At 33.1% G+C, this 13,334-nt stretch overlaps 1 protein-coding gene across 1 annotated transcript in view; it reads left to right on the forward strand.

Annotated features, from left to right (window-relative positions):
• Positions 1-13,334, forward strand: part of LOC141334822 (uncharacterized) — a 78,837-nt gene that overhangs the window by 18,244 nt on the left and 47,259 nt on the right.

The raw sequence follows: 13,334 nt of genomic DNA on the forward strand, positions 1-13,334 counted from the left end.
TTTGGTTTATTTCAAAGATGTTGAAACTATGGCAGATGAAGTTTTGTCCCATGTCTGATGAATCAGTGCTTTGTGTTTCTATTTCTATATAGATGAGGATGACTTTTTAATTCAAAATTGTGTGTGTGTGTGTGTGTGTGTGTATGTGTGTTTGTTTTTATCTAAGGATTTCCTCTTTTCATGCAGTAACACATTATTTAGAGCTTATGGTATTAGTTCTTCAATCCCCAGACTTGGTTTTGTTATTGGATAAAGGGACATTTGCAGGCAAACACAAACATGATTGTTCGATTATTGTGCCTTATATTCATTCCTGACCTGATGAAGGATCGTATTTTTTCACATTGTCTGTACCAGATCTAATTATGCCCTCCTACAATCATAAACACTAATTCTTTAGCTTATACAAATTTCTGAATCGGTGTAACACATCATTGATATGATCTGCATTACACCAGGAGTTCTTGATCTTGAATTTTCAAATCTCAACTGTCTTGCAGTATATTTCCCTGATGTTTCAAAGCACAAGCAGTTTTACGTTTGATTCTGGGTAAAGCATAAAAATGCTTTAGCGCTGAACTGGTAATGTGTGAGAGTTACTTTGGTGCATTTACCCAAGGGTCACATTCTGGGCCACTAGAAAAGATTTTAGTTTTCCATGTTAAACATAAAAATGACAACCTTAACTTCAGTTCTTTTTCAGGGAAACCTTTTCTATGTTTGACTTCAGAAATATTCAAACGTATGAAAAAAAGCCAGTTTCTGTCATTGAATAAAAAATAAAAGGAAAGTAGCTTTTTATCTCACAATTCTGACTTTTTTCCTCACAATTCTGTGATTATAAACGTGCAGTTCGGACTTTATTTCTCAGAATTGCGTGATATAAACTTGCAGTTGCTTGTTATGAAGTCAGAATTGCAAGATGTTAACTCACAATTATAAGAAAATAATTTCCCCTCAGAATTGGACTTTATAACTCACAATTGTGTATTTATATCTCAAAATAGTCAAAAAAGTCAGAATTGTGAGGAAAAAAATATGGACTTGCAAATGTGAGTTATAAAGCCAGAAATGCGAGATATAAACTTGCAATTCTTGCAGTTGCATGTTTATATATGGCAATTCTGACATTATAACACACATTTGTAATTTTATATCACACAATTGAAAGAAAAAGTCAGAATTGTGATTTGTGATCTCACAATTGTGAGAAAAAATTGCAAGTTTTGTCAATTCTGACTTTATAACACACATTTGTAGTTTTCTATCACACAATTGTAAGAAAAAAATAGCGATTTGTGAACTCATAATTGCGAGAAAAAAGGCAAGTTTAATATTTATCGCAACTGTACGTTTATATCTCGCAATTCTGACTTTATGACTCACATTTGGAAGTTTATATCACAGTTGTAAGAAAAAAATGTCAGAATTGCGATTTGTGAACTCACAATTGCAAGAAAAAAAATCAAGTTTGCTATTTCTCGCAATTGCAAGTTTATATCTCAATTCTGACTTTATGACTCACAACTGTGTGATATAAACTTGCATATGTGACTTATAAAGTCAGAATTGGAAGATATAAACTTGCACTTGCGAGAAATAGCAAACTTGATTTTTGTCTTGCAATTGTGAGTTCACAAATCGCAATTCTGACATTTTTTTCTTACATTTGGAAGTTTATATCACACAGTTGTAAGAAAAAATGTCAGAATTGTGATTTGTGAACTCACAATTGCAAGAAAAAAATCAACTTTGCTATTTCTCGCAAATGCAAGTTTATATCTTTCAATTCTTACTTTATAACTCACATATGCAAGTTTATATCACACAATTGAAAGAAAAAAATGTCAGAATTGCGATTTGTGAACTCACAATTGCAAGAAAAAAAATTAAGTTTATTATTTCTCACAATTTCAAGTTTATATCTCGCAATTCTGACTTTACAACTCACATTTACACGTTTCTAACACACAATTGTAAGAAAGTGTCAAAATTTCAATTTGTGAACTCATGATTGGCAGAAAAAAATTGCACATTTTTATGTTGCAATTCTAACTTTATGACTCACATCTGGAAGTTTATATCACACAATTGTAAGAAAAAAAGTCAGAATTACGATTTGTGAATTCACTATTGCAAGAAAAAAGGCAAGTTTAATATTTATCGCAACTGCAAGTTTATATCTCTCAATTGTGACTTTATAACTTACATTTGCAAGTTTATGTCACATAATTGTAAGGAAAAAAGTCAGAATTGCGATTTGTGAACTCACAATTGCGAGGAGAAAATGCAAGTTTATTATTTCTCACAATTGCAAGTTTATATCTCTCAATTCTGACTTTATGATTTAAATTTGGAAGTTTATATCACACAATTATAAGAAAAAAGTCAGAATTTTTGTACTCACAGTTGCAAGAAAAAAAAATCAAGTTTGCTATTTCTCGCAATTGCAAGTTTATATCTCAATTCTGACTTTATGACTCACATTTGGAAGTTTATATAACACAGTTGTAAGAAAAAAAAGTCAGAATTGCAATTTCTGAGCTCACAATTGCAAGAAAAAAAAAGTTAGCTATTTCTCACATTTGCAAGTTTATATCACACAATTGTAGGAAAAAAATTTCAGAATTCCCGATTTGTGAACTCACAACTGCCAGAAAAAAATAGCAAGTTTATTATTTTTTGCAATTGCAAGTTTATTTCTCGCAATTCTGACTTTGTAACTCACATTTGCAAGTTTATATCACAATTGTAAGAAAAAAGGCAAGTATAATATGTATCGCAACTGCACGTTTATATCTTGCAATTCTGACTTTAAAAATTCACATATGCAAGTTTATATCAAAATTGTAAGAAAAAATGTCAGAATTGCGATTTTTTTTTTAACTTACAATTGGCAGAAAAAAAATCAAGTTTATTATTTCTCACAATTTCAAGTTTATATTTCACAATTCTGACTTTACAACTCACATTTACAAGTTTATATCACATGTAAGAAAAAAAAGTCAAAATTGCATTTTGTGAACTCATGATTGCCAGAAAAAAATGCTGATTTTTATGTTGCACTTTTATGACTCACATTTGGAAGTTGATATCACACAATTGAAAGAAAAAAAGGCAGAATTACAATTTGTGAGTTTACAATTGGCAGAAAAAAAAAATCAAGTTTGCTATTTCTCGCAATTGCAAGTTTATATCTTCCAAATCTGACTTTATAACTCACATGTGCAAGTTAATATATCACAGTTGTAAGAAAAACTTCAGAATTGTGATTTGTAAACTCACAATTGCTAGAAAAAAATGCAAGTTTACTATTTTTTGCAATTGCAAATTTATATCTCACAATTCTGACATTTTTTTTCTTAGAATTATAAGATGTAAACTGGCATTTGCGAGAATTAAAAAAGAAATTTAACAGAGTGGAAGCTCTGTACAGATTAATTGGTTTCATACACTTTAATGAAATGAATGATAATATGGGTTAAAAGGAACAAGTTTCTCATTTTCTAGTGATAAAGGGGGATTTTAAACCTTACTGATGGGCCACAGAGACAGGTTTTAGCCAATGAGGACGAGGGACATGTCACACTTGCAATAAATCTCTTTTTTTCCCCTGTCCCTCTCTTGTGCCATTTGTGTTGCTCCCTCTCTCCTCCCCTCCCTTGTGTGCATGTTATTGCGCTGATAAGGGCTTCACTTTGGCAGTGGCATAAAGTAATCTCCTTTTTGATGTGACCACATCGCGAATGGATTTAGCAGATTAAACAGAAAAGGCAATAATTCTAAAATTATTAACGTCTTCTAACAGAAAATGCTATAAATGATTTAATAAAATCAAAGCAGTGGTCATTATGAGGTGCTTATTTAGATAAGCAGAAAACTGCCTGCTAAGATTAAGAGACCAATTGCCCTCCCAATAACAGCCTGAAGCCGTAAGTCCATAAAATGACACTTTGAAGTAACTGAGAATATAAGCAGGCCTTAATTTCTTGACAGGAGAAGGAATGAAGCAGCAGATCACATTTATTAACCCACCTTGTGCACTGTCTCATAGGTTAGTTTGAGTAACAACATCCTGTCAGGGATCCAGGACCTGATATACTGAGGAGTTACAGGAGCTGAAATACTGTCTTTTCGTATTTATCTGAAGACACAAGATTGGCTGATTTTGCTGATTTTTCCCAGAAACATTAACCTTGTTCCAAAACCTAATGAGCTGCCTACATAGAGCACTTCATAAGCTCGCCGTCAGTGTGAAGGCTCTTTTTTTTGGATCCAGGGTATGCTTTGGTATATTCAGAAGAAAAAATGAGAACAAACAAAAGAACAAAACTTGTAAACAAATCGTCACCTTAGAATTATAAGGTTCTATCTGACATTTTTGTCAAAATTAATTGAGTTACTCACAAATTCCTATTCTGTAACGATTTCTTTACATAATGCGATGTTTCTTTTGTAAGCTGTGTACATTTTGGGCCTTTTTTTTAGAAAACAAAAATGGTTCTATCTACAGAAGTCTATGGATTGCAAAAACGTTGAAGCTCAGTATCTCAAAAGTTCTCAGAATGCAGATAGAACCTTATAATTCTAAGGTGACAAAATGGTGGGGAAGTTTTGATTTAGTTTGTTTTAACATTTTTATTATTATTCGTGTACCAAATTTGTTACACTTTTGTGTATTTGTTGTTTTATTTTATTTTATTGTATTTTATTTATTTATTTATTTTGTTTTTGATCCAGGGTGTGCTTTGGTATATGCAGAAGAATAAAGAGGAACTATAATTAATAAATTATATTTTTATATAGACAATATATTAGGGCTGCACGATAGATTGTTTCAGCATCGTCATCGCGATGTACGCATGCGCGATAGTCACATCATGACAGTCACGATGCAGGGCAAAAAAAAATGTATGTGTGTCTGATTTAAAAATGTACTTTCTATATTTCTAAACTTTCTATTCACGGATCTATATTTGTCTAAAATAAAGTAATTAACTCATGTTTAAAGGTTCTTTAAAAACTACAATGCACACATTGCTTCACCTACTTCATGCATGCAGTCTCTGCGTGCGCATGACGAAATGAGCGCGGGACGGGAGAAAAGCGCCGATATGGAAGATTTGGTCGCAAAAAGAAACGCAACGTCGGTCATATGGAAGTATTTTGGATACAAAAAGGATGCTGCTGACCAAAAACAGGTGCTTTGTCGGGAGTGCCTGGCAGTTGTTGCCACAACTCGCGGAAACACTACGAATTGAAGGGACCGTTCACATGTCGCGCCTAAAAACGCGTGGAAAACGCTAGGCGCGCCACTTTCTCCTTCTTTCCAAAGCGCTCTGTTACTTGAGTGTCAGAGTGGCATCTGCCGTTGCTAAGCAACCATGACCCGCGCTCTCCTACAGACGTGGAAGTTTCAGCAAAGATAAATAAACAAAGATAAATGGATTTCCAAAACTAAAAATTGCTTGCAGTAGCTCTGCTGCTAAAAAAATGTTATCCCTGTAACAGCTATGATCAGCTGTTCCTCCATCTTGGCTAATCTTTTAATGTTTTTCGTGAAAGGAAGAAGCTGAGTTCCCTTTCATCAGGGTAAAAGCAACATTCATTATTAATTTCATATTAGAGCCTTGATTTGCCTGAATTGACAGTGAATAAGGTGAGTCAAACTGTTTATGAATCTACCCAAAATAAGCTTTAAAAAGTATTTTATTTCAGGGTTTTGATTATACTGTACTTTTACATTTTTTTTATTCTTTGAAAATGCTTACAAAATTACCCCAATTATTCTTGAATTATTATTTGATTTTTAAGCAGTTCAAAACAACCTGATGAACATAAATGAATTTGTACACATTGCAATATATATCGCAAGAAAGAAATATATTGCAATGTAATTTTTTCCCAATATCGTGCAGCCCTACAATATATGTGTATATATATATATATATATATATATATATATATATATTTTACTGTTGTACCAAGTTTGTTACACACTATTTATTTATTTATCACTTTATTTATTTATATATATTGATCCAGGGTGTGCTTTTTTATTTATTTAATTTTATTTTATTTATTTTTAATTTAATTTAATTTAATTTAATTTTATTTTATTTTATTTTATTTATTTTATTTATTTTTTATCCAAGAAAAAATGAGGACAAACAAAAGAACAAAATTAGTATTTTATTTTTATTTTATTTTTTGTTTTCTTAATTTTTTCTTTATTTTACTTTTTATTTTATTTTATTTTATTTATTATTATTATTTTTTTGATCCAGGGTGTGCTTTGGTATATGCAGAAGAAAAAATAAGGAAAAACAAAAGAACACAATTTGTATTTTATATATTTTATTAATTTTTATTATTTTTTTATTATATTAAATTTTATTATTTTACTTTTTATTTTACTTTATTTTGTTTTATTATTATTATTATTATTATTATTATTATTATTATTATTATTTATTTTATTTATTTATTTATTTATTTTTGATCCAGGGTGTGCTTTTATCCAGGGTGTGCTTTGGAACAAAATTTGTATTTTATTTATTTTTATTATTTTATCAATTTTTATTATATTAAATTGTATTATTTTACGTTATTTTGTTTTATTATTTATTTATTTATTTATTTATTTTTTGATCCAGGGTGTGCTTTGGTATATGCAGAAGAAAGAATGAGGACAAACAAAAGAACAAAATTTATATTTTATATCATAAATGAATTATATTTAACTTTTTTTTTTTTTTATCATTCATGTACCAAATTTGTTACACTTTTATCTTTATCATTTTTTTCTTATTTTTTTTATTTTGCCAAGCACAGAAGGTGTGCATGTCTTATTTTATTTTATTTATAGTCCTGATTTTACTGATTACCCTGATTTTAAGAGCATAAAAATATAAATAAATCAATCTGTTTTAAATGTGTATACATCTGATATAACTAATAGTGGGTAAAAAAAAAAAAAAAACATATACTGTCAACTGAATACAAAGTAATCTACTGATCATGTTTCAATCTTTCATTTAATCATTTATTTGCTGGTCCGTTTTCTGGCAGTCTTAGAATGTGTTGCATTCCTGTCTATCTAGAGCATTTCAGTAAAGTCACTTGTAAGGGTTCAGTTATTGTCTAGTTGGAACATAAGAACAATATTAAATAAGTACTAACATTGTATTAGCAACATTTTGTGTAGCCTTTATAAAGTTATGTAAAAGCAGTTGCCAGTAGCTTTTGGCACTAAACATGGAAGTGATGTAATACTTGTTTGCAGGTAGTCATTTATTTTTCTTGGTCTATGTTGGTATTTGTGCTTTGGGGAAAACAGATTGGCCACTTCAGAGCTACCTCTATCTCGGGAGAAAAAAGTTACTTCTTCTAGCAATTTGTATCTAGCCATATGTTCATCTTCTTAAAGCTGTGTGTGGGTTTGTGTACACGATAGACTTGTAATGGTTGCCTTAAATGTTCAAATCTCTTAGCTGTACAGTGTGTGTGTGTCCCTTCGAGGGCCTATTAAGTTATTGCTCATTATCTAGCAGGCATTGATTGTGCACAGTGTCCGGCATTTAGAATACTTCTGCACTGCTAATTGCATCTGCGCAATCGCATTGAATTAGATGATAAGACTTCTCTCATCGCAAGATTACAGGATTTAATTGTGTTGTATACACAGTCACACGTACTCTTACAGAAACTCCTCACACATTATTGCTTATGGTTACAATAATGGGATAGTAATGGAGTTGACTAAGACATGAGAGGCAAAGCAAAATATGGATTTTTTTCATTCACATTCACACACATCTTTTCTGTATGCTTGCATGTGCAAAAGTTTAATACAGTCAAATGAGTCTTAAGCAAGATTTATCTTTCTATTCCACATTTTCACTGAACTCTAATAGTTTTTTTAAAGGCAAGAGGTTGTGTGACATGTTTCATTGACAGACATTATTTCCTGAAATCAGTTTCTGTGTTGCAAGTCTAATCTCTCTCTGTATTATTGCATCCATGGAGTTTCTGGACACACCAGTCATCATTCATGATTAAAGTTTCAAACATACTTTTAGGAGGAACCAAGAGGCCTACTTTTGATTTACTCATCCAAAATTTGGCAAATTCTGTGACATTCCATGTTATATAGTAAATTCCATTTTTATGCCATTTGTGGAATAATGGTAAATATGGTAAATTCCATTTAGTGCCTGCCCGACTCTTCATATATTTTAGAGGCCCGGAATAAATTTAACTAGCCAACATAAAAAAAATAAACTTTTTTATATATAAAAAATTGGATAGGTATCTGTAAATCAAATATAAGTTTTTAAATTACCTTTTTAAAAGCTGCACAAATAATACTAATACCGTATGGGCGTAGAGCAATGTCCATGGTAACATACTAAACCGTAAAATGACATGATTTACAGTTCAGATGCAGGTTTTCACAACAACAAAACGTCTATAAAATGATAAACATCACATTTGAGCCTTTAAACCATTTTTAAGAAAAGGGACACGTATAAATTGTTATAATAATTGAAAGAATAAATATATATCTTAATGTCTTAATTGTTTCGACTTTTAGAAAGCACATTAGGTTCTGTCACACTTACAACTGCTTGTTTACTGTGCTAAAATATAGGTAAATTTTTGTGTTGATCTGAAAAAAATTAAAAAGTGCAAATTCCTTCTCTGCCACTAGGTGGCACTTTAGGAACGGCAGAAATAGAACACAAAAGCAGTGCTGTGTTAATAAATTATATTTTTTCAGACATTAGCTACAGATAAGATGAAATGAAAATGCCATCGAAATTTTTCCGACGGCAGCCGGTTCCTTTCAGAGATACATTCATATAAAAACACCCGTGCCACATTTTGAATCCTGTATTTAAGATAGTCCGTTGGGCATGGTGGTGATACATTTTGATAGCCCGACTGGAAGACACAATAGTCCCGGGATGTTGGGCTACCGATTTTGCAAGCCCTGTGACTAGGGGTGTGCAATATGACGATTTTTGAACTTGGACGATCGCTTCTTTTTTTGATGTGGCCTTAAAACACTTGATTTCAGCACACTAGACATGATAATCAAAACCAAACTGATGTTTTTTGAGAGTATCTGTAAAGGCACAGTCCTTTTCTGGAAAAGGGAGCAGGGAGCAACAGCTCATTTACATTTAGGGCTGTAGCTATCGAATATTTTAGTAATCGAGTATTCTGCCGAAAATTCCATCGATTAATCGAGTAATCGGATAAAACATATTTTTGCTTAATTAAAGAGCATTATTAAATATACAAGAGGTTTCTTAAAATCTACATTTTTATTTTTTTTAAATGCATAGTATGCAACAATATTTTCCATCAAAAATAAGCATTTAGTTATTACCCTTTTTTACTGTCTGTGCGTACTGTGAACAATAACAAAGTTGACTGGGTTTAAAATAAAGCATTTTTTTTATTATCAAAACTAAGGCATACAATGAAATAAATTATTAATAGTAATACAAAAACACTGCCTTAAGTCTTGCAACTTAACTTTCAGAACTAAAAGTTTCAAAATCTACAGCTCAGGCATAACATAAGCCTTTACTGTCTTCTTCTTGGAATGCTTTGTGGCATTTAGGAGGCAAAACATAAGTCCATGCATGGTTTCACTCGGAGTGCTTTAAGCCAATAAAACTATAAGTTTTAAAACTTATAACTTTTGCTACGGTTAACGTTGCGCATATCGTTTACACTACTCCGTCGATTTCAACCCTCAAAAACGGAGACTTTTGAAAACGCTGTAGACTCATTGATCTATATAGATCAGTGTGTAGACCCCGTTTTAGTTTGAAAACTCCGGTGTTGCGTTTCAGTGTAAATGGACCAAAACGGAGACTTTTGAAAATGATGGTGTGGCTGTAAAAGTAGATTCCCTTTTGACTGCTCCAAGCACGTCCTCCATCTTAACAATAGGGAATCTATCTATACATATCTATGGTTGTACATGCATGAATGGTCATATGGTGTGTATACGGAGATCCGTCGTGCAGTAAATTATATTTTCACTCAATTGCACTGGCCGTCGTGGTTTAACCCTTACATAATTGACATACAATATTAGGGCTGTCGCGATAACCGCAATATCGCAATACTGCGCTATTGACGTGCATAACCGCAGACGAATGCAACGACCGCAGCAACCGCGATATTTGCCTGTTTTCTTTTTTCCTAAGGTTTTGCCTGTCTTTCTTAATGCCTGTGTGATGAATATCAAATAAGTAATACGTTAGTAATGATAACACAATGTGTTTATTATGAGGCTCAGTAGATATGCACTTAACAAGCCTAAACAGACAGCGCATGAGAGAGAGATTGACTGAGCTTGTGCGATTACCTGCGTCTGTCTTTCAGATCGAGTCAGGTAACGTTATATATGTGAAACTAGCTTGTCATGTCCAAGGAAAGTGAAATCTGTCTTAGCATCGACGCTCTGCTGGTCAGCTGAGCCTTTAAAAGCGGCGATTAAAGTTAAAATTATTTAAACATCGTGTTTCATTACGTCTCTCTCTTTGAATAAATAAGCGTTTTTGAACGTGTAGTTGAATGAATGGTTTAAAGACTCACTCAAAGATAGTCTCTTGCCTCCATCTTGTGGCGTAACAATGAAACTGCACTGACTGACAGCTCGCCTAGAACCCGCAGGTGAAATAGTGACAGAAAAAGTCTCTTGTCCAGTCAGATTCAAGGATGCATGCTAACTGTTTATATATATATATATATATATATATATATATATATATATATATATATATATGGCGGTAATACCGCATATCGCGTTACTGAGCCACTCAAAATTACCGCAAGGGGAATTCCTTAACCGCGACAGCCCTATACAATATTTAACAGCCTTCATCTCGACTAGCAATTACACAGATTTAACACTAAGTTACATTGAATTTACCTGGTCTCGGATAACAGCCAGCATGGACGATATGCTGTTGTGGTATGCTAGCTCGATCTTGCAATGGACACACATCACAGCGCTTTACTTTTCAATTTGAAATTATCCCAAACCTTGGACATTTTCTGTTGTTTTCTCGTTTCAACTCCTTCCTTGCGTTTCCTTTCACTTTGTGGGTGACGTAGGCACATTGTCACAAACAAAATCATTGCGAAAAAACGAGATGTGAGCTTTAAAATAAATTTAAAAGAGGCTTCGAGGCAGAGGAATTTGCCTCGATCATTTTTTGTAACCGAGTTACTCGAGGAAACGTTTCAGCTCTATTTACATTAAAAGAGAAATGCACGAAAACAGCTTGTTTTTACTTTCACTTAAAGGGGTCCTATCATGCTTTTTCACTTTTTGAATATTAGTCAGTGTGTGGTGTGTATGTTTGGTCATAAAAATCATCTACAAAGTTACAAATTTGAAAGTCCACTCCAAAGGGAGATAATTTAGTTTTTAAAAAATCCCTTTTTAAGAGCTACAACGAATGGCTCCTTTGGACTACAGCGTTAAGTTGGGTCAGTAAAAGCCTTCTGTAGAGAACTAATGTGTTTTTGTAAGAAAAATATCCATATTTAAAACTTAAGAATCACTTTAATCTAGTTTACGCTAACAGTTGTACACAGAACTTGCTGCTTTGGGAAGGGGCGTGGCAGGACAGAAACACTGTCTAAGCCAGGGCTATTCAATTAGATTCATTTGAGGGCCGGATTATCAAACTGAAAAATTGAAGGGGGCCAAGGGGGTGGGGCCATCCCGATCTCTTTCTGGGGGGGGGGGGGGGGGGGCTATACAATTAAATTGAAATATTCACTAAAATGAACTAATGTTACCATCACCGACATCTATAAAAGGTTAACATTAGTGCTGTCTGTTAACCAATTAAAAAAAAAAATCACACATTTTTCTGTAATTAATCATGATTCATTGCATATTTATATATTCATATTGTCATAATTTCACACTGAACCTCCAAATTAAGGTAGAAACAACAAAGTATATTTTAAATATGTTTAATGGCATCTTTTTACCAAGTAGCCAATTATTAATGAAGTATTGATATCAATACTGCTACTAGTGTCTCTATTAAATTAATTTTCTCTCAGTTTAACATATTAATTATGTCAATTCAACATTACAGTAGAATTAAAAGGCAATATTTTCACCATTTAATTGGCTCTGAAATATATATCAACTTTTATTTTTGTGATTTTAAAACAATCTTCACATAAACTACAAATTGTATATGCATAAACTATACAGATTATTATTGCCATATACTGGTTATAATTGTGATTTGATGTATTTTTAATTTTACATAAGTGTTTGTTTACCACAAAGTATATTTTGGCCATCAAAATAACATTCAAATTTATAAGAGCTTTGAAGTGCTAGAAATAGTTGTGCAAAATGCTTGAAAGTCATTGAAAAGTGCTTGAATTTCTCTCTCAAAAGGTTGTACAAACCCTGAAATGAATGCAGTAATAACATTCGACTATGCTTAAGTTAACGTTACTTCTGGTTTTCTGTGACATACCTCAGCGCTGTTTATAACAGAATTCAGAATTCTGAGCAGAATTTGAATGATTCTCACTAGATCTCGCAGCAACCTTAATTAATTCTGTGCAAATTCAAACACTTCTCACTGGATCTCGCAGCACTGTGTAGTTACAGTGTCACGAAAATAACTTTGGTTCCCGAGTAAAGGCTGTTCTGTGCTCGGACACTTGTGTTTGCGTTGCGCTCCGAGCTGATAAACGTTTGGTTTCTCTTTCGTTTCGTTTGCCGTTTTAAGTTTCTTATATGAAACAGAAATAGCAGCGCTTATGAGTTGAATAACGCAGTGGTCGCGCCAGTGCGACCGCCCGCTCACAAAATTTATTCGCACCGGAAGAAAAAATACGACGATTTGGTCGCAGTCTGGAGCCTTAAAGCGGTTGTCAAATCTGCCGTCAAATCTGATGTTGCGGTCTCCGGTAGACTGTTGTTGTTCTTGGCTCTCTTTTTTGGCTGGCCCGGGCCAGTGTTGCCGCCTAGTGGACAAACTAATTAGTGCAAAAACAATTCAAGCCACCTGCGTGTACTTCTCCCTCGGGCCGGATGAAGATGATTGGCGGGCCGCCAATTGAATAGCTCTGGTCTAAGCTGTTCGCCAATCGCAACACAGTAGGACTGCTAACCAATCACAACACATTTTGTTTTTTGGAAGGCGGGCCTTCATCAAACCCGGAACTAATCGAGCCATTTGTGCCAGCCTGGGGAGAAAGATATTGTAAATTATGTGAATAATAATGCATTTTTCGAACCACCAAGCATGAGTGCATGTTCTAGT

This window comes from Garra rufa, chromosome 5, assembly GCF_049309525.1.
Source record: "Garra rufa chromosome 5, GarRuf1.0, whole genome shotgun sequence".
NCBI lineage: Eukaryota > Metazoa > Chordata > Actinopteri > Cypriniformes > Cyprinidae > Garra > Garra rufa.